Source organism: Euprymna scolopes, chromosome 3 (genome assembly GCF_053919585.1).
Source record: "Euprymna scolopes isolate OS-2025 chromosome 3, ASM5391958v1, whole genome shotgun sequence".
Classification (NCBI taxonomy): domain Eukaryota; kingdom Metazoa; phylum Mollusca; class Cephalopoda; order Sepiida; family Sepiolidae; genus Euprymna; species Euprymna scolopes.
In genome coordinates, this window is record NC_136484.1 from 65148695 (window position 1) to 65172488 (window position 23794).

Below are 23794 nucleotides of genomic sequence, written 5' to 3' on the forward strand. Positions count from 1 at the left end.
GTGTGTGTGTACATACAGTCTTGGAAGTTTTTTAACCTTTAAAACAATATAAAAAATCTTATTAAATTTTTATATTTTTTATCATTCGTTAGAAAACTATTTAGTCAGTAAGTCATTTAATCGCCTGCAATCAATGCATCAACTTGCTTTCTCGAATTCACTATAGCACTAATGTTAATTTAAAGAATCATCAGTTGTTTACCATGAAACACTGTTTCGGGGATTTAAAAACAAAACAGTATATTAAATCATGGCTCCCCAGCAGTATTGATCAAACACCACCAGCGTTAATCACAAGAACAAAAATGTTCCAGATCTAGTTTCCTGCTCTTGATTAATTTGGCTAGCCTATTCATGTTATAAAAATTGTCTTCCTTACCTGTGAGATTCGTCTGTTTCCAAATTCAAAATGGATATTTTTTTAATTTACCAGTGTTGTATTTATAAGATTAGGATTAATCCATTTTACTACTTATCACCCCTACTATGATTAGTACATTATATATTTACATTCTTATTTATTTAAAATTAAAAATATGTAAAAATTATATATATATATATATATATATATATATATATATATATATATATATATATATATACATACACACTTTTTTTTTGTATAATACATTTTATACATTACTAATATATATAATAAACATCAATAATACTACTAATAATTATATATGAAATATATATATACACACACACACTCGTGTTTCATTTTACTTCACTCTTTCCTGGGGGCTACACTTGATCTTTATATAATCTACATAGGTAGATATCTAAATATTCCATTAAAGTTTTTGTTTGCCTCCCAAACACTGAGTTAATAAAGAAGTTCAGAACATGTTGACCACTTAAATATGTGATGGTATATCTTTCTTGTGATCTCCTGGTCTTACTGGATTTTAGGACAAGTACTTATATAATTTTCTCTCTCATATATATATATATATATATATATATATATATATATATATATATGAATAAATGTCAAAACATTATATTCCAAAGTTCATGATATTGACCATCTTATAATTTATTCCTTTAATTTAGTTGACATTTACAATTCTTTACAGTATCTGTTTCGTAGGGCAAAACCAATCATTTAATTATTATATCAGTTAGTGAATCTATAATCTGCTGAATATATATATATATGCGTGTGTGTGTGTGTGCACGCGCGTGTTCCGACAATAGACAATTCTTATAACAAACAAAATTGGTTTATATATATATATATATATATATATATATATATATATATATATATATATATATATCATTACTGTGGTTTCTTCATAGCCAATACAAACGAAACATCATTAAAAATAAAAGTATGAATTTTGTCAACAAATGCATCTTCAGATGTACAAGAGAAAAGTAACTTTGACATATTTTTATCTTGGGTTTATATATATATATATATATATATATATATATATATATATACTTGATGAAACTTTCGAGAAATAAAACAATCATTTTTGTATGCCTTACTTGCCATAAGTATATTTTTATACTACTACGTATTTTTGGATATGTACTGATGACTGCAGAATAAATACTAAAATTGTAATATATATATATATATATATATATATATATATATATATTATACATATGTTTGTAATATATTTAGTGATTCAATTTGGAAAAGTAGCTTAAACTTTTATCAAGTATCATAATGAATACCGAAGTACTAATTAAACCAATGAACATCCTTAGTTTTTGAATAGTGAAGATTTTTTTTCGTGTTTTTCCCCCTTTTTTTACAAATTGAATCCAACTAATCTACAATATAATTTGGTAATATTGCAATACAGGTAAAACTCGATAAATCGTACACAAATAAAAACTCATATATATAATTGACACCAAACGCAATAAAATTGAATTATATACCTGTCTGTATACTTTTCCGTGCAGAAAATGTAAGTTATTATTTTGTTTAATTATTTCGGAATTTGTTTTCCGTATTCATGCGACTTATTCTCACACTAAGACTAATATGGCTTCCAACATTACTTAGTTAAATTCATACTCAGGAAATTACCCTTTCACGAATTCTAAGTCCAAGTGACAAGCCACATGCTTTCAAACAAACTCTTATAAAACCACAGCTACTGACTCCCCTAAATTCTGGGTGGTAAAGCAAAAGCAATTACTTCGGCCGCCATGTGCTTTTCATGTGTCGATATCATAGATATAATATTCTGAAAAAAAAAATGATAGTTTGCACACGTTAAAAAAGAAAATTAAGTTATACTGCGTTTGGTATAAGTGATTTGTTTTTGTTTATGATTTCTCGGCTGTTAAGTATACTGTAATTTTACCGAAAGCTAAATACAACTAGCTCGTCAGCCGAACCTTGTTTTTTTTTTTTTTTTTTAGTGAAAACCAAAATATCTTAAGATTATATTTAAAAAAATATGACGATTGTTACTCTCTATCTATCTATCTATCTATCTATCTATCTATCTATCTACTTGCTACCTACCTACGTTATCAATTGATATATTAATTTTGTGGAATTTGCACGAGTACAACAAAAGTATGTAAACAATAATTTTTTTTTTTTAAATTTCCTATCATTTATTATTCTCGCTTTCTGCACTTAATTGCTAGTTTTTAGATCAACTGTCCTATCCGTAATAATAATAAAAAAAAAACAAAAGAAAGACAGAAAAGATGCACCAAAAGAACCTGTCAGAATCGAACAACAATCCAACATATTTAAACAATTGTCAAAATATTGTTTATGGAAAAGGTGAAACGCCAGACGAAAACAAAGTTAAATCTAAAATAAATAAAAAAAATGTTTTCATTTTACATATTTTTACATTTCTATTATTTTACATTATACTTATATGCATCACAATTGCATGTCGCGATAATTATTGAACTTAAATCAAAACAACTTTGAGATGCGGAACATTAAGCATCTGACACTTTTCGTCAAATAAAAAAAAAAAGATTGGATGTTTTTTTTTCTCTTTAAAATGATTTAATGCCATTAAATATACAACCGACTTTTTGGAATGTTCAATAAAAGTTTCAATTAAACTTTCTCGAGATTTTATATAATTAACAAAAAAAGAAGTCGGATATATTCTTAATTTTTTAGTTATTATTTAAGTGTGTTCTTTAACTGAAGCTCTAATTGGGATAAAATCATTATAGTCCAATTCGAAATTAAAAGAAAAATAATTTGAACGAATTAATTTAAATAATAAAAAAGCTTTTACCATCTATTATGAAGTAAGGATTGGTTTTTAATATGATAAAATGGTACAAAAACAATGTTTTTGGACCTTCAATATATATATATATATATATATATATATATATATATATATATATATATATATATATACAATATTTATTATGACACTATATATACATATTTCAAGGTCGTACCATTGGTTTCGATACACCGAAAACAGTAATAATATACTGTGGAAAATCGGTATAATCTCTTCGGCGACAAAGAAAAATCTGGAACTAATATATATATATATATACGACATTAATTTTGCCCCAGCCTAAGATTAGTATTTAGCGGATGGTATTCTTAATACACTTGAACATCCGGAGAAAATTTCATAAATGTTTATGGAATGGATTTCGGAATTTTTGGAAGATGATATATATATATATCATCTTCCAAAAATATGGACTTTTCTGTGTTCGGAACTATCTCTACCAAATTACTCAATTTGGGGTCTACAAACTTGAAACTTCATATATATATAGGGAATTCTGACCCGTGGAACGAATTTGATTCGGTTGTTAGCCGGTAAAAATAGCTGCTAAGCAATTACAGTTGAAAAATTGGAACTTGGCAAGCATAAGTCGTCTTAAAGTGCTCCGCTACGCATGCACAAATATACATTTATACGTTGAAGTACGTTAATCTTTAAAGTTTTGATATCCATATGTCGTTGGGTCGTATGATAGCGAATACCGCTGGAGAGCAAAATATTTTTGTTTCGATTCTAGCTGATAGCACGTAAGTCATAATTTTTTTAGAAACTTTTGAAATTCCTACTATACAATATAATAATCGATAGAGAATTGTCTCTGTAATAATAAATACGAAATCTGCATCAATTAAAATATATTTAAGCGTATTATGCGACCGGGCAACTCCTGATGGTCTGTTAGTTTGTATTTTTTTTTTTTTTTTTTTTTTTTTGTCTTCTGTTCCTAACTTAAATGTGACACACCTGAAGAAGGTTGTAGGTTTCATCGACCGAGATATCAACTTGTGAATCCCAAACAGAACTACATAACACGTCTAATAGATACTTATTTAAAATGTTTCTTTCAAGGTATATGGAAATGGTTCGGAAATGTTTGACTTTACAGAAAAGGGTAAAAGTTATTTCCCCGGAAAATGTGACTGTATGTTGAGTCCGTGCTACTCAATCCATGCCCCCCCCCCGCGCCGCCGCCACGTTTTCAAATCTATGTCCCAAGTAGGCCATATCTTAACATTTTTCTCTTTAGTGTAAAAAAGGCCAGTGGTAGTACACAAACCTCTCACTTAACAACCGTACCCTCATAACAAGTTCCCACGCTATTAGTTGAAACGACAAGGCATTTTCTTCCCCGATCTTTCTTTTAAAATGTTTGATTACTCTGTTCTAACGCGTAAGTTAATTTGTCTCCGTCAATAAAGGAGAAACCCTCTATACTGAGACGATTATTATTTTTGGTCCCTACCAGAGTGCTCCTTTTACCATTTTTTTTTGGGGGGGGGGGGCTGGTTTCTCCCACATTGTGTTACATTTTGCTTTTGTGGGGAAGCAAATAAATACTAATATAAAAAAAGGGTTTTTAATATGAATATCAATACAAACACACAAAAAAAGAAATTAAATAAATAAAATAAATTTATAGTATATATATATATATATATATATATATATATATATATATATATATATATATATTTGTTTTTAATTGGAATTCATTATTGAGATGAGTAATATTTATTAATCTATTTATTGCAGACTATTATCCTCATCTTTTTTAGTTGTTGTTTCACGATGTTTCGGCCAACTATTTCTCTGGCCTTCGTCAAGTGGATGGGAAGCCACCGAAATAATTGGCCGAAACGTCGTGAAACAACAACTAATAAAGATGAGAATAATAGTCCGCAATAATAACTTAAATTTATAGGAGTACGGATTTTTTTTTTTTTTAAATTCAGTCACATTCTTATCCTCCTAAATATACAACATACATGTTAAACAATTTAATGCGTATTGTTAGGTACTTTTTAAGCTTAGAAAATGATTTTGTAAATGAAAAAAAAAGTTTCTTAAATACAAAAAATGGTAAAAATATCAGATTAACTCATATCACTTGAATTTCATCATTTTAGAATAGTTTAATCACGTGTTAAAATTTTGATTAGATTTTTTTTAATGTACACTGTGATACGTTTTTCTTCTTTTTTTTCATTGAATAAACGTTTGCGCTTGCAGCTTTAACTCAATGAAACAGAATTCTGAATTATAAATTTTTACCACACCCGAAAAAAAAATATATCTATGAATTTCAAAGAATCTAAATTTCACATTTTCTCACAAAATTCAAAATAATTCATTTACTGATTATTTTGATAGAATTGGTCAAGTTAAGCTATACGTAAAACTGTTAAAAATATTATAATTTTAATAGTTGAAATTCGTGGACTAAATTTTAATATATCAGTTTCTTAAAAGATATTTAACTATTTTCTGAGAAAAAAATATTGTTTTAAGAGTTTTGTTAGAAATTCACGAAAATTAAACTCAACGTCTGAGGAATTGACTAATTTGTTTTTTTTTTTTTTTACAAAATAAACATGTTGTGAATAAAAATAATAACAGACTTTTAATAAGCATTTTTTTTCTCAAATATATGTTTCCCACTATAATAAAAGAAACTTATTATTTCAATTAAAACGATTTTTTCCATACGTACTCGTAATTTTAAGATATCAGATATTAACTTTATAAAAAAAAAATCGGTTAGAGTCTGCAGTAAGGGTTACACATTTTAAATAAATTGATTTTCAGAAGTCTGGTAATAGCCGATTTTTAAGACTGTTTATGGTTAATTATCGATTAAGCACTATCAATTATCAAATTATGAAAGAATCTTAGAAGATTATGTAGTTCCTACGTGTTCAATTTCACTATGTATCTCCATCGTCAATTATTGATCACTTCGATTAGGTTGTTTGTGTTGTAACCAACGATCACTGATACGGTTATAATCACATTGACACACCGGTTCCTCTAGGATCAAATCGACGTTGGGCCTGGTCAGTATAAAATGAGTGACCATTTGGGAAGACCATGTGTGGTTTGTAAATCAATTTTTCTTCATAAAACATTTAGGCATGAAATCGTTGATATGCTGCATAACACAACAATGACACGGAATGATATGGACTGACGACCTGGGTGTGCAAAGTTCGAATCTAGTTCGTTCCACAGAAATATTTTTACCTGGGGTGTTAGCAAAATTTACGTGGCCCCTCCCGCAAGTACCCAATATCCTTCTAAAAATATTCTTAACGGAAAGATATCGGGGAAACGAATGCCAATCAATCATCATGAATGATGATTAGGGCTATGGCAACAGCGTATTCTTTTTCATTGTTCTAACTCTCGAGTATATATCCGGCACAGTTAATCAACTGAGAACCATATCGCTCTATATAAAAGCATATAAGATATCACTGGATATACACTCGAGAGTCAAAACAATGAAAATAATATGCTGTTGTCCTAGCCCTAATGATGGTAAACAAACAAGCAAACAAACAACCTCTGACTTTGCAACCAATCATATTTTGACATCTAATTGTCATAACCACCCACCAGACTTTCTGCTAATGAAATTTGCCAAGATTTAATAACACTAGAAACAATTTATTATTATTATTATTATTATTATTATTATTATTATTATTATTATTATTATAATAATAATAATAATAATAATAATAGGCCACAAAAATCAACAGAGATTAGACTTTTCCTACAATGATCCGGTCCCTGTCGATTTTGCGGTGGGAGTTAAATTCTGCGCAGTTCTAGAAGGTCTACTCTCTCCAGGCTTTGCCTTCTATCTTTGAGAAAGGTTTAGTTTATTGCTATTTTACCTGGGAAATGCCGACGAGGGTGTCCAGGCACTTTTTTTTGCAGGTCAGAGTGCACCTCGTTGGGGGTACTGGCTTCTCAATCCCACTTTCCGACCTTGGTGTCTAAGTTCTTGCAGTGTGAGAGAACCAAATACCTTTTATGAATTCATCCTGGTGGTGGAGGTCATAGATGCGTACGTTCATTTAAAAAAAAAAACCCAAAAACTGTCATACAGTAAGCATTAAAAAAATCTAATCAGGTTTACAAGTACTGTCGGTGCTACTGCATTAATTTCACTAATACGCTTGGTAAATATACAAATCCATATATCCTTTCTTCAATGCATTAAAGAGTAGGATAGACTTGACTCAAGAATTGTTTGTGCAACTAACCTAAGAGAAGGAAAACTCTGAAACTGCTTATATATTTCGGCCACTGATACCTGCGTGTGTTGACAAAAAACTACAAACACAGAAAAAAAATTCTAACTTTTGTAGATTACTTTGAAAAGAATTTCGATTTCGTTGGTCCTATTATAATCCGAATATATCTCTCTATTCAGACATTGTTTTATATATAATCGAAAATTAGTAATAAATAATTAAAAAAAAATAAATAAATAACACTCTATTTGGCAAAAGAATATCAGGTGTAAACGTAACGCTTCCGATGGGTATACAGTCACTGTTGACGCAAAACCAGCTTATTTCAATGTGGTATTCACTCACTCAACGATACGATTTATAGTGATTGTGAGAAATTATATAGTTCTTTAACTTTTTCAAAAGATAACATTTCTATTTTTGTAAAATCTTTTATTTATTTCTCCCAAATCGGGCCTGCACGTAATCGCATTTCCTTCGCAGATCAACTGACCACCATACAGTGGAACCTATGAAGTCTTGTATTTACAAAAATAAAAAAAACACAGACCATAACAGATGAAGAACGCAATGTTTCTTTCTAGGAATTGAATTCGTTATCTTATGCCAGATTTTGAAACCTGCACATGTCCCCCGGGTTAAATGAAGCCTAACGCCCTACTCTGAAACCAAAGACATTTTCTTTCTCCACCCCCTTTCTCCTCTCACTATTTCCTGTTTCTCAAGTTAATTTATCTATATAGGTGGCGTGGAGTAATGATTAAAGACGTGGATTGCGATCTCGACGTTCCGGTTTCAAGTACTGTCAGGGCTAATGCATTAATTTCACTAATACGCTTGGGAAAGCCGCAAATTCATATATCCTTTCTTCAGCTATGCATTAAACAGTAGAATAGACGAGATTCGAGAATTGTTTTCCCAACTAACCTAGGAGAAAGAAAACTCCGAAATATGCTTCTGCCAGTTCGGTAGAGATGCGGTTAGAGGTCATGAAACTTTTGCTTCACTATAGACTAACTGAAAAGGTATCACTATATATGGAGGTATCTATTGTTTCTTTAGACAAGCATATATATATATACATATATATATATATATATATATAATATACACACACACGCAGGAGGGTAGTTCCGAAAGTAAAGCCTATTTTTAATTCAAAATATCGAAGAGCTACGAAGCGACCTTTTGTGTACCAGAATGTCTTTTTCTACATAGTCACTACCATTCCCAAATCACTTTTGCCAGGAATTCAATGACGCTTCCCTACTTCTTACGCACGCGCATGACAGGGTCGCTTTCTTTGAAACTCACACCGACAATATCTGCAACAGAGAAGTGAAAGGTTCATGTCATGAATGCACAAGTTCAGTCACCATAACAGTGCAATTCGCAATCCCCTCTTATCCATTCAGACAGAATTATTTAAAAAAAAAAAATAGGAGGCATTACTTTTGGAATGCCCCTCGTAAACGCAAGAGAGTAAGCTAGCGTGTGCACGCCTATTACAACGTATGTGTCTGGTGTTTTGAATCAGTAATCATTGCAAAACCTTGTCAATATTCACCTCACACATTTTCCCATTCTTTCATGGCTGGGCGTTGGGGGCTGAAGTTGTATGGATCGGGTGTGGGGTATATTTGCTAGAACATTTTAACAGGTTTTTCTCCATCGTCAATATGTTATTTTTTATTTATTTTATTTTATTTATTTATTTATTGTCTTTTTTGTCGTCTAATTTTTTTGTGTGTCTTTCTTTCTTCCTTTAAAACTCTTTGATGTCACCTGTCTTTTAAGCTGCAAGCCAGATAATTGCCCTACTCGAGCGTAGGAATCATAGACTAACAGTTAATACCTTTATTACACGTTAAAAGAAAATCGAATATATTGCCCGTTCCTTAATACATTCGTAAGACCAGTAAAACACATCATCGCGTCACAATAGTTGCAGCATAATAACCGATTTTTTACAATGAAAATTACAATTCATATTACGCAAATCTGATACGATTGATCGTAGTTTAAGTATTAAATGACTGCCAAATGGGTTGATATGCCGGCCAACGGGTGAGCTAAAAGAAAAAAAACAGCATTTAAATATTATAATTATTTTTAAATTATAAAAAATAAAAAAATTAAATAATTTATTTTATTGTGAAATATATGAAATGTTGTACAATTCGCGCTTTTAGGGTATTTTATGACTGAGACTCCCATTTCCTAATCTGTTTTTACTACGTGTTTTGTGCTTGTTAAAAAGAAATATCGATGTCAATGTGGAACGGTGTTGGCTCAATTGCTTTTGTAGGCTCAGTGCAGTTGAATTGCCGTTCTTAACTTAGGGTTAATGTTTGGCCAACATTTTTTTTTTGATCCTATGAAATGTTTTAGTTATTCAAAAATGTTAAAGAATTTATTTTTTCGCAAGAAACTTTTAAACCGTTTTATTTATTTTCTTTCGTTTTTTTAACATCGTTCTCTGTAGAAGTATAAGGCTTTTCCTTCTCATTCAGAAGGGGCAAGCTTATCACTAATCGCCAGAAGCGCAGCTACTGGAAAATGCCGACTCAGCTGCTCAGTGCTAATTCGAGTGCACTTTCTTTCCAACTTAACACCGGACTTTTGTCTAACGTACTAGAAAGATAAACGGAATCGGTATATATTAAAAAGAAAGATAAATTTCGTCCATTATTCAAATATTTTAAATTAATTTTAAGTAACATTCAATCACGTTAAATGAGAATATTGGTTTATGAAAACTTTCATTCACGTTTTTGTTGAAAATAAAAAAAAATAGCAACAATCTTCAAGACATTTTCTCAGAAATAATAAAAAATAATAGCAGAGTAAATCACGTCGTTAAAATAGATCTAAAATCGAAGAATTATCCCAACACGCCAATCTATGATAACTGTTCAATTCTTTGCACGCCAGGAATGACTTTTTAGTCGTAAGATTAAACTTTAAATGCTTTAAAATTGCTTCCTAATTACGAATGATCACAATATTGAGCATTAACTATGTCTTAATATACATCTAAAAGATCATGACAGGTGTTCGACTGAGCTTCACTCTCTGGTTCTCCTCCATCCAGTATCTTTTGCGGCAAGCACCCGACTAGCTACAACAATCATCAGCAATTTTTCTTACTCTCGACCCGAAAATTCCATGAGCAGAGTTTTTTTTTTCTAGAGCTGCTCGTCTGCGGAACACAATACCTCGAAGCTGCTTCCCGGCTAACTATGCCATTTTCGTTTTCAAGTGGAGCGTGAACAGGTTCTTTAAGAGCCGTCCTCTAAAATAAATTATTATCAAATTTCCATTAGGGTACCTATTAACCCTTATACTTGGGTGGCCTCTGGGTATTGATGAGTGGGGATCATATGAAATAATATTTGATTTGTATTGAGTTGTCGGTATTATTAGATATTTCGAAGAAATTTTTGATGAAACCGTTATTTTCATAGTAGACTCTTTGCGCCCCCATCTGTAAAAACATCCACTGCAAGAACTCGTCGAACTACCACCACTGTAGAGAACATTCCTCTAATCTTCTGTTACCTAAAACAATGAACAGAATTTCTCATCTGCGGAATGCAATATCACGAGATTACTTTTTCGCTGACCCCAACATTGTTGTCTTCAAGTCCAATGCTAACAAATACTTGTCGAGCCCCCTGCTTTAGTAATGAAATCTAGCCTTTATACACGTCATTTCTAATCCTCTTATAGTTTTATTCATCATCCAATTGATAATCTTGTTAGTCTTTATACTCGAGTTGCTTGTAGTCTTGGTGTAACGTTGTCCGGGAACCAGCACACTTTTACACTCATTGCAGCCTTAGTCGCAAAACAGACAATGAATAGAAAAGAATTTCGACATGCTTTTTCTTTGTAACAACGACCTTTATTTCCTCTTTGATACGGCCGTGACGTCACCCACGTGATCGTCTTCTCGAACGTCATCCACGCCTCTAACGTGATCTCGAGCGTTATCCACGCCTCGAACGTGATCTCGAACGTTATCCACGCCTCGAACGTGATCTCGAACGTTATTCCCGTCTCTAATGTGATTTCCTTTTTAAAGTCTTTATTTTCTCTACCGCTGACATCATTTTGCATACATTTACATACGCGCGTCCGCGCCATGTTACACCGACGCATTAGTATTAAAAATAAAAGAACGGTATAAAGTGATGTATAGCTTGAATTAAAGTTTGAAGTCTAGTATTACGGTTCATTTGTGGTCCTAAAGCAAACCAAAGGGAAACGGTAATTGTCACAGGTATCAAAGAAGCAAATATGTGTAGAGGTATGGTAAAAAATGTTGAGTGGAAACGAAACCATTTTTTTTTTATCAATCCATTTAAAATTTGAATTTTCTCATGAGCTTAACAATTGCTGTTGTAAAGACAAAAACGACAATAAGATAACGAAGAACACTAACTAACAATATCGATCTATAAACACAATTTGGACTCTATACAGTCTTGTTTGAATTCTATTCTGTTAATCACCCTGACACTAAAAGTTGCGAGATGGCAGAAGATCTCTGAAAATTTTATTTTATTTCCATCTTTGAATTATAAGAATCTTTTTAGTAGAGTTGAAAGAGGACGACTTTAGCCGTTTTAAACCTTAAAAATCAAAGAAAAGAAAAAAAAAGAAAAATATATTGAATGAAACAGAAGATTATCATATATTTTTTTTTATATCCAACCTTCCATCTCTGATTTAAGATCTCAGAAACATGAATTAAAAAAACAAAACAAAAACAAACAACGTTATTTAAAAAAGGACGCCTTATTTTAAAGAAAAGATTCAATGAAATAAATCCAATCTAACAAAATCCTTCATTAGGTTCTATTGACGCGAACACAAGTAGGAAACGGAGCGATACTAACACCAACCAGCGAACGACTTGAGTGAATGATGATTTAAGTTGTAACCGTTTTCCTTGCCGTATACCTCCATCACTTCATTTTACACCTGAACAAGTCACAATGCACTTAAATAAAAAAAAAAACCCAAAAAAACAACAACAACAGATTTATTCTTAGTTATGTATAGTAATTTACTAGTGTAAGGGCGTAAATTGTTTACACTGGAACGGGCTTCAGCATCATTAACATCATAGTTTTTTTTTTTTTTTTTTTTTTACTTAAATCACTTTAAAGTAATAAAATAACATAAAATAAGTTTGTTATAGCAAGTTGAATCTGACAGACGAAATGTAGTCATTTTGGAACAATATGGCCGACAATAATGATATACAAGAGAGGTAATATTTAGCTATTTCCCATTATTATCTTTTAAATTGACTACGAGACGATTATCTTTCTTGATGGGATATTGTGAATTTCGACTTATATTCCCTTGTGTCTTGTAAGATGTTATTGTTAGCTATGCTGTACTAATCTAGTAAATTACCAAATGCTAAGTGTTTGGGGGGGGGATAATAAAAATCACCAATTATTCACTATTTTGCTATAGAGACAACATTATTTTTCTGCAAAAATAAAAAAAAAAACTTCAATGAGACATAAGTTTTAGAATTGGACATACTTTACATATAAAAAAAAATCATGTTACTAAAGAATGCGAATATCTGATTTGTATATTTTCAAGCTGATCTTAATAAATAACTACTTAGTGTTATAGATTTATAATTTCCTTGTTTTATTTGTATGCATGCATGAGATAGATCCGTTTCTCCATAGAATAAAAATGAGTCTAATGAAAAGGTACCCTTTGAATTAAGTCTTGTGTTTATTTATAAAACATTAAACATTTGTGTACAGGGTATGCATACATTTGCTGGTTGATTCAATGCAATGTTCAGACTTATACTAAATAACTTGAATATAACTACAACAAAAATCACCAAAAATTGCTTAAAGCAGTGTTTGCATTATTTTAAACGGGTGTGTGTGTGTGTGTTTTACATAAAATATTACTTTTTTTTATTTTTAAGATGAATATTTACGTTTCATTAGTGAGAAAAGCTATCAGTATGTCGGCTACATATAAATATTTTTTTGTTGTTTTTTTATACCAAATGGGCCATGCTATGTGATCAAAACTTTCAAATTCTAGAGGTAAATGCTTGATGTTGAGTAGTGCTTGCCTGAAATACAGAAACAACGGAAAAAGGCATAACCATTTACAAAAAAATGAAATAAAATTACACACAACGTAATAGAATATACGAATAACAATTGAAGTTCTTTTTAAGTGGTTAATTCTCACCCCCCTCTCTCTCTCTGCTTATATATATATATATATATGTTTTATTACCGTATCTTTCTATTAAGTTACATTATTGTTTCAGCTACCCGACCGTTTTTTTTTTTTTGGCCGTCTATAGCTTCCTCAGACTTTTACAGAAAACGGTTTTGTAAAAGTCTGAGGAAGCTACAGACGGCCAAAAAAAAAACGGCCGGGTAGCTGAAACAATAATGTAACTTAACAGAAAGATACGGTAATAAAAAATAAAACGCATATTTGCTCTACAACAGTATTGAGCACTTTCTTCAGTTTTTATTAATTACCATTTCCACTAAACTATATCTATATATAATTAGCAGACTGCCCGACGTTGCCTGGTCATAAAATGGCTTAAATATGATATTTTAATGGATGCAGATTTTGTATTTATTATTATAAAACCAATTCTCTATAGTTTATTATATTGTACCTAAAAAATATAAGGATTTCAAAACTTAAAAAAAAAGAACTGCTTGGGTGCCATCATCTAGAATGAAAACCAAAATATTCCGTTCTCTAGCGTTATTCGCTTCATCCACACGTCCACATGCATACCAAAACTTTATAAATTAACCGATTTAAGCGTACGAATGTATATTTGCGCATGCGTACATGGACACTTTAAGTCGACTTCCATCTGCAAAGTTCCAATTTATAATTGTGAACTATTAGCAGTTATTTTTACCGGCTAAAAATCAAATTTGTTCCACGGATGTGAATCACTTATATATCAATTTTCAAGTTTGTAAGCCAAAATTTGAGAAAGTAGTTTGATAGACCGTTCTGCATACGTGCACACGCACACCCACACACGAGGTGACTTTTCTCTATCTATCTATCTATCTATCTATCTATTTCTCTCTTTGTATATATATATATATAGAGAGAGAGAGCGAGAGACAGACAGACAGACAGACAGACAGAAAGATAGATAAAAGTGACCTCGTGTGTGTGTGTGTGTGTGTGTGCATGCATCTCTCTCTCTCTTTATATATATATATATATATATATATATATATATATATATATATGAGAGAGAGAGAGAGACCGAGAGATGAATGGATAAATAATTTATCAAATTAAACATAATATAAAACAAAAAAGCATCCCGTTATGTAGTTCCAAGACGAAATACATTATTTTCCTGTTTTGTTTTGTTTTGTTTTTTTTTGTTTTTTTTTTTTATCTCAAGATCGTGTAAATCTTAGTTAAGATATAGTGGGATTTGGGTTTTTTTTTTTTTGAATGGGGATGTAAAACAATACTTGTTTTTGTTTTATTTAAAAAATTATTGTACGTAATAGACGGTGCGTTTTTCAGTCACTATTTCTTCAGACTAAATACTACTCAACAATAATGGTTAAGAAGGTGAATAGACTGACAGACGAATCATGCTTAATAATGCAATAGTTTTCAAACTCTCTATATTTTAACGAACTCCAAAGAAAAACAGACCCAGCAAAAAAAACAAAAAAAAAACAAAAGCAATTCATACCCCGTTGCCTGAAATCTCATTCATGAAATATGACGACTGAAGAAGAAAATAGAGGAAAGTTGGCGTTATGAGGATGCTGAAAATAAAAACGATGCTCAATTTTTTAGCCCCAACGCTTCGGTTTTAAATAGCATTTTCATGAATGAACACGCCTTCTTCACTTGTTTTCTCTTCGATGGCAGGCATAATATCGGCTTTTAATGCGGAGAAAATCCAGCTCTCTTAAAAAGGGTACTCAGAATTGCGACAATAATAAAAGTGGCCTCAATTTATAAATATTTCTCCTTGAGTGGAATACAGACAGAACAAATATTACACTTTGATTCTTGCCAAAGTAGACTCTGTTCATCACACTTTCATTTAAAATACCATGTTCGTCCTTCCGCCATCCTTAAGTTTAAAATACCACGTTCGTCTGTCCGTAAGTTTCAAATCCCATGTTCGTCTGTCTATAAGCTTCAAATACCACGTTCGTTTGTCCGTAAGTTTCAAATCCCATGTTCGTCTGTCTATAAGCTTCAAATACCACGTTCGTTTGTCCGTAAGTTTCAAATACCATGTTCGTCTGTCTATAAGCTTCAAATACCACGTTCGTTTGTCCGTAAGTTTCAAATACCATGTTCGTCTGTCCATAAGTTTTAAATACCATGTTCGTCTGTCCATAAGTTTTAAATACCATGTTCGTCTGTCCATAAGTTTAAATACCATGTTCGTCTGTCCGTAAGTTTCAAATCCCATATTCGTCTGTCCGTAAGTTTTAAATACCACGTTCGTCCGTCTGTCACGCTTATGTTTGCAAAAGAGCATTCGCGTAGCTAAGAGAAATGCAGATCAAACGGACGTATGTTACGAACATCCTTTATTGTTTTAGATGCGAATCACTTTGAACTTGCTCAGCCGTGGAAAGCTTTCAGTCGTGATGGACACAAATCAAGGATAACAAAAAACAAAACAAAAACAAAAACAAACAAACAAAAAAACAATTAAAAAAAGCACGTGTGTGTGTGTATAAACTTGCAACAATGGCCTGTAAAATCCCTGGCAATGTGTGCTGTTTAGATGCGATAAAAGGTCTTTGTTGTATTGATAATTTCCCGCTAGGCGAACCTGAGGGTGACGGGAGTCAATGTAGGTAGAGACGGTATTACGGCATTTACTTTTTGGATTTGCTTCAGAAGCTTCCCATTAGTAGTCAACCATTATATGTAAATGAGGACCCCATTACGCATACCCTGTCTTCACGGCCGAGACAACAACAAAAGGAATAATTTTGCGTATTTTATGTGTGTGATGTTGCTAAAACAGACCCATAATGTAACTACCAAATACACATACATGATAACGATGCATACATGAACACTTATTTCGAGATAGTCACCTCCACCGATTTTCCACATATATCAGCAGTAATAACTTCCTACACCGATGATTGCAGAAGCATGAGACTCTACTTCTATAAGTAGAAAAATAAGTGTTAATGTTGATTTAAAAAACAAAGTATTATAGTTGTAAGGCTAAAGATAAGAAATAAAAGTTGATCCCTCTTTAGGGAATTAAGTAAAACGTAGTCAACTCTAGCGCGAACGCAACATTCTGACTTCCAATTGTTGAATACTTTCTGACAGTTTACTATGAATACCCACCCACGACATGGTATTTATAGGCACTAAATTTTCTTTTAAATTTTGTGTTAATTGCCAGTGGCCTTGAAGTAAAGATGTTAGACTACGAATTCAAGGATCGTAGTAATTATCACTTTCTACACTGATGATTGCTGAAACAGGAATTACTTATGTCTCTCGGTATAAAAATATTTGTTCGAATTTAATTGAAATATATATAAAGTGAGGATATGTGTGTGTGTGTGTGTGTTTTAGAGAGAGAGAGAGAACATTTTTAAACCTATATACTCAACAAATTTGTTATTTATGTAATAGGGTATTCAGACATGTGGAAAACTTTAATCGGTTTTCATCCGGAAAAAAAGGGACTCATAAGAGGTCAAAATTAAAAAACTTGGAACTTGAGGTCGTCGGATTTTTATGTTTGTCAACTGTTTCACGACTGTGCTGTTTATGCTATATAAATCTGCATTAATTAAAATATGATACTTATGCGTATTTTACGACTGGGCGGCCTACTTGGATATATATATATATATATATATATATATATATATATATATATATATATATATATATATATATAAGCAAGTCTGTTTATTCTGTAGAATGTTAAAAGAAATATAATATTAGCGCAATGAATTTTTAGATTATAGAAATTTCTGCACAAATCACAAATCAAATTGCTATATTTCTCATACTTTACATTTGTTATAAAAATATATTATCATTTTGATTGAAGGACTTTAAGAGGACAACCGAAAAGTTAAAGGTTGTTTTATAGCTTTTAACAGTTTGAATTCAAGTCAATGGATATAAACACGTCTTTATGTGTAGATAAATTTGTACGTTGTAATAACGTTTAGTGTTACAAATCATTGTCACCATAAATAATAATAATAATAATAATAATAATAATAATAATAATAATAATAAAAAGAGAAAGGTCTTTAATCTTTAAGAATCTGGATACTTTTATAGAATCACTACCGTTTCCATATCGGGCTCCAAAATGGTAATCCAGACTTGGGTTAAGTAGTTAAAGAATTTTTCAAGTTGTTTTCGCATGTAATCGCATAAAAATGTAAAGTTTCAGGTGGAGTTCCCCCAACAAAAAACATGATTGAAACCGTGGTGATCGTCCTTCCCTTGAATTATGGTGAGGGAGAGCCGGTCAACCATTCACGATAGTCCTTGGTGCGGTGCGTCTAATAGACCAAGTAGGTTGAAGAAGCCCCGCGTGACCGAGCCGAGAGCTCCACAGCGGTCTATTACATAAAAACAACGCGTTTTAACATCAGAGATAATTTTCTGTAAATAGTTTCATCGTTGGCAGTACCAAAGGGATCAGAAAACCTGAGCTCATATACATGTACAGACACCAGCAGAGAAAGGTATACAACTCTACGACTTCCTTTTCAACTTTGAGTTAATTTTCAGTTCGTGTTTAGCGAAATGCGACCGACGTAGCTTGCCGAATTAGTATTGTTTTGGACATCAAATAATATCAAAAGAATTAGCGTGATGCGAAGTAGACAAAGCAAACTCAGTGGACGAACGCTGGAATGCTGAAAAGCAATTTCGGAAGCTTGTTTACTTTGCCTATCTTGAAACACAATTAATATCAACCTTTAATTGTGTGAGATTAATTGAAAACACGTTGCTGTTTTACTAATAACTCAGGGGAAACCATAGCTTCATACCTTTCTAAACGGCGTTTTAAGGCCTAGCGCCATCGATGCGATTTAAGTTGTACAATAACGAACAATAATTCGTTTTCTCAGTTTAATATATTTGAAACCTGAATGAAAATAACTGCCATTCATTTTTCTGATATTACTATTATATTATAGTAGTATTATATTTCATTATATTTTAGTGTTTGTTGGGTGTACCGGTGTTTCCTTAATTTGGTCTTGGAAGAAAAAAAAAACAGCTTGTAGTAAAAGATCGAAATTCCCCCCCTACCCCCAGGAATTTTCTTTTTATCCTTTTGACCTCTATAAGATATACATAAGTTATGATGAACTGCCAAATTTCAGATCCAGCAATCAATGAGAACCCTGTTTTTGAGCTCAGCCAAAATAAGGCAAAGAGGTTGAACAAGGACTGTTGCGACGCGTCGTGACGGGACCATCCATCATTACAAAATTGTAAATTTTTTGAAAAGTATTCAGTTTTTGGTCTAGAAAATTTCACCTATGGTGTTTTTTTTGAACGAGGAATCCGAAAATTAACCTTAGAAAGCCAGGGGAGTTTATCTTGTGGGACTTGTTTACCTATATATATGCCGAGACAACTTCCGCGGGAACACCCAAAAGGGCACAATTTTGGGGGTCAGGAAAAGACAACTCTAGGGGCCAGAGGTGATATCTGTTTTAATATTTAGAAATCCAAAGGCTAGAACTTTCAGAATATATATGGGTTCATACTTGGTATTTTGTTCCTTCACATTAAGATTTAACGCCGGAATTTGATAATTTTCAAAAAATCGTACTTGAAAACGCTCAATAAGTCTATATTGGGCATGACTTGATCAAGAAAGCCCCAATCTACCCAACCGACACATCAATGTAATAAAATGCATTATATTAGCTTTTATAGAACCTGCAATTGAGCACTTCATTGTTTTTTTTTTTTTTCTTTTTTTAACTTATAGAGACATGATTATATATGTAAGGATATGGGAAGAGGACGCCAATTACTAAGATTTAAAAAAAATAGGAGCATAATGTTTATGTACATGTGTTGCAGAATATCAGAAAAACCTCGGCACCGTCGGTTTTTAATCTAAACAAAGAGAAACCGATATCTGTTTACAGGCACATATGAACAGAGGCCGAAGAGATTCCAACATAGGCGGCTAGATATTGGTCCTCTTTGTTTGTATGTGAAATCGACGGTACCGATATGTTTAAGATCTTCTGCTAAACACACACATATAACGAAATACCGAGGTCTTATGTACAATATGAAGAGAAACAAGAATTTTAGAAAGATCTATCATTCCATTAATTATAGGAGTGACTGAACCCATGGAAAAGAATTAAAAAAAAAACACCTGAAAAATATACCCGGTTAACAGAGAGATTCAAATAATTACACTTAAGGGGGCGTTCAGAATCTTAAAATGATCTCTCGGATGGAATGCATTAGATAGCGAGTGAATGTTTTGAATCCATCGAGAACAAACTGATAAGAAAGTTGAATATATATATATATATATATATATATATATATATATATATATATGGAACAAACCGAGTTATGTGTTCATCAACGTTTCGTCTTTATTTCGAGACTTTCCTTTTTATTTCTCTATTTCGTTGGAATACTATTTCCATCATTCTCATATATATATATATATATATATATATATATATATATATATATATACACACACAAAACATATATGAATTCACTTATCAGCCTTTTTTTAAAGATGAAATCGCTCGGTCATTGAAGATAAGATGCAAGCAGCTGTACACACACACACACACACACACACACACACATATATATATATATATATATATATATATATATATATATATATATATATATATATATATATGCACGCACAGACTGTTTTCGGCAAAAAAAAAAAATCACCTAAAAAAAGTTGATACTCCGTAAAATATCGCAATCAAAAAGGGTCTGCTTGCTTAAGTATGATCTTGAATAAGAGGCTTATGTCCTGGATATAAGTTAAGGTCATTCAATCAACGAAGATACTTTTTTTTTATTGTTGTACTTGTTTTATTGTTTTATTTTGTATATAATTGTATGCGCCCAATGACATTGCTTTGTATTCTCTTAATAAATGGTGTTGATTCAATATGACTCCTTAATACAAAATATGTTAGGGAGAAAAATGGTTATTATTTTTCAGTTTTGCATCTGGGGGTTGTAGGGGTTGACAATGGTACACGGTTCCCGTTTCCCGACAATACCCATCGTGTCTGCCCGATTTCCGCGTTTCCCAAACAATGTACACATGCACATAGCTGTAAGATAGATCGCAGTAAGTCTGTCTGACAATAGAACACAAATGCATCCCGGGGGAAGGGGGGGATTCAGATCCTGTTCTCTTTTCGCAAGAAAAGGTGCAATGGCGGCTAAGACAAAAATCATAATCAGATCTCAGATGTCAGCAATAACAATGCCGTCAGCCATTGAATTGTTTCCGAGACAATAAGTCATTCAAAGTTCATTATTACGACAATCCATAACCATTTTGTACTAAAGTCGTTCAAAGCGTTATGCGTGTCGCTGTATCGGGGCAATGGGTGGGAATAGTATTATAATGGCTATTGAAACAGACTATGGAAGTGGCAATCCGAGTTCATGTTATGTCGAATCTCTTATTTCGTTTACTAAACTAAGTTCACTAAACAAAAACATCATGCTAAAACGCAGGGGTGGGATCAGGCATCTATATGTATAGTTAGACGATATAGCTGAACTATTACACACACACACACACACACACACACACACACACACACACATATATTGTATGACTGTCAGAGGTGTAACTTCCGTTATAGAAGCGTTGATTAAATTTGAATAAATACGCATCAGGTGCGCTTGAAAGCCAAATTACAACACAATATTACGAAAATAAATGTTTTACTTGTTTGAAATTTCATAATTTAAATATATTTGTTTATTTTCGTAATATTCCGTTGTAATTTGGCTTTCAAGCGCACCTGATGGGTATTCTATTTTATATAATATATATGATTACAATTAAATAACAATTATCCATTTTTACCTACAGATACTAGTGTTTCACGCTTACGCAATCATCGGGTAACAATACGACCCAGCCACGAAGCCAACTTTTTTTTTGCCGAGACTCTACCCCAGGGCCACCAAGCAATTGCAATAGGAATGTAGGAAATTAAGAACTATTAAACGTCGAATTTGGCCGAGTACATCAAGCAATCTAGAGTGTTCGCACGAGCGGAAGTCATGAATATTGCATAAACGCTAGTTGACTGCTTTAGTTATAACTCCGCAAACAGTGCCCATATTTAAGTAGTCTTACAGGAGCTTGATAATTATGATTAAATAACAATTAATCATTTTTACCCATAGACACTAGTGTTTCATGCTTACGGAATCATCAGAGTAGGGTCACAATTCCTGCCAGAGAGAATTTTGACATGAAAAAGTGCGATTACCTATTTTTTGTTCACTGCCTGTATCGTATTAAAAAAACTTGAGTGGATATTTTTTTGGTGAACATGTCCGAATTTTCTTGTTTTAAATCTGAAAATTCATTTGTTGATAATTGATGAAACCGCCGTAATATTGTGGAGTAAAAAATAAAAACAACAGTTTTTTTTTTACTTTTTTGTAAAATCTTTTATTGTCGGAACATCTCAATTCATAACTAATCTAGAATTAAATATTAGTACTGCGTAGACTTCTACCTAGCCGTACGTTTGATTGATTATATTTATAATACATTTATCTAGCTTCGCTGTACATCCATATATTTTAGTTTCCGGCTGTTGAATACCCCTCGATTGTTTACTATGTGTGCCCACATTACATGTATAGGCACTTAATGTCCTTCAATTATTGTATTATTCGCTAGCGGCCTTGAGGTAAAGATGCTTGCCTACGAAGTCAAGGGTAGCTTTGTGACTGGGTTCGAGTCGCTCAACTAGTAGTGATTATCACTTTCTTCACTGATGATTGTGTAAGCATAAGTAACTACTGTCTGTTGCTATAAAAATTGTTCATATCCATTAGAAAATTATATAAGTTTGCGTTTTACTGAGGAAAACCAAAGTTTGGAGTGTATAAAAGAACAACAAAAATTTATAATTTATATATCGATCTCCAGTTGAAGAATACTTATTAAACGTCTCGCACGGATTAAAAGAGACTTGTTTTCAATTGCATTCAAGAGCTCTAACCTGAACACCAAATATAATTAATAAACGTAGAACCACGGAAATATATATATATATATATATATATATATATATATATATATATATATATATATATATATATATCGTCGCGTGTGTGTGTGTACTTGATCCGACGTTGTTCAATTAATTGTTACTCTTATTTTGTTTCTTCCGCTCTTCCCTTAGTAAGAAACGCTTCAACCAATTGAAGTCGTTTAACAAAGAAACATGATGAAAAGTGCACAAAACTAATTGACAAATTATGATGAACAAGCGATGAAATTAATTAGATAGTCCGCCATTTTGGTTTTTACAATGATCTCCTTAATTGCACATTAGAAGTGTTGGAGTCTTTTACACACAATGATAAATAGTTGATTCGACGCCAATGACGTTTTAACAGTCTATCAGAATGAATTTTACTTTTTTATATAAAGGAAAATCGCGCACTCAGAAACTTCTCAAGATACGTTTTAAAACAATGCATATTTAGATTCAGTATGTCCCCAAGGTTGGTTATTCTCGCCCCAATATTTTAATATTCGTCTGTCTAGGCCCACAAAGGATCCAATTTATGTGGGGGGAAGCGGAAGAAGAATCATTTACTTGGATTCTTTCTCGTAAAGTTTTGAAAAAAAAAAACATTGAATAGCTTAATTGCTGAAAATACGTGTTTATAATTTACTTATATATATATATATATATATATATATATATATATATATATATATACTAGCAAAAGTATCCGTCGTTGACATGGTTCAAAAACAGCCTACAGAAAATGGACTCTGATTTATGAAAGTATGATAGGTTATGAAAAGGAAGGGTTGTAAAGAGCTTCGAATTTGGGGGCATCAAAACCAAAGCAAAATATGATGAAAGTAAAAATAAAATAGATAAACCCCATAATTTATTATACCATACCTGTTCACACTGAAACACTTATCAC

General features: G+C 32.0%; 1 protein-coding gene across 9 annotated transcripts in view; it reads left to right on the forward strand.

The window, feature by feature from the left end:
* LOC145255809 (uncharacterized) overlaps positions 1-23794 on the forward strand; it is a 551788-nt gene that overhangs the window by 421989 nt on the left and 106005 nt on the right. The window lies entirely within an intron of this gene.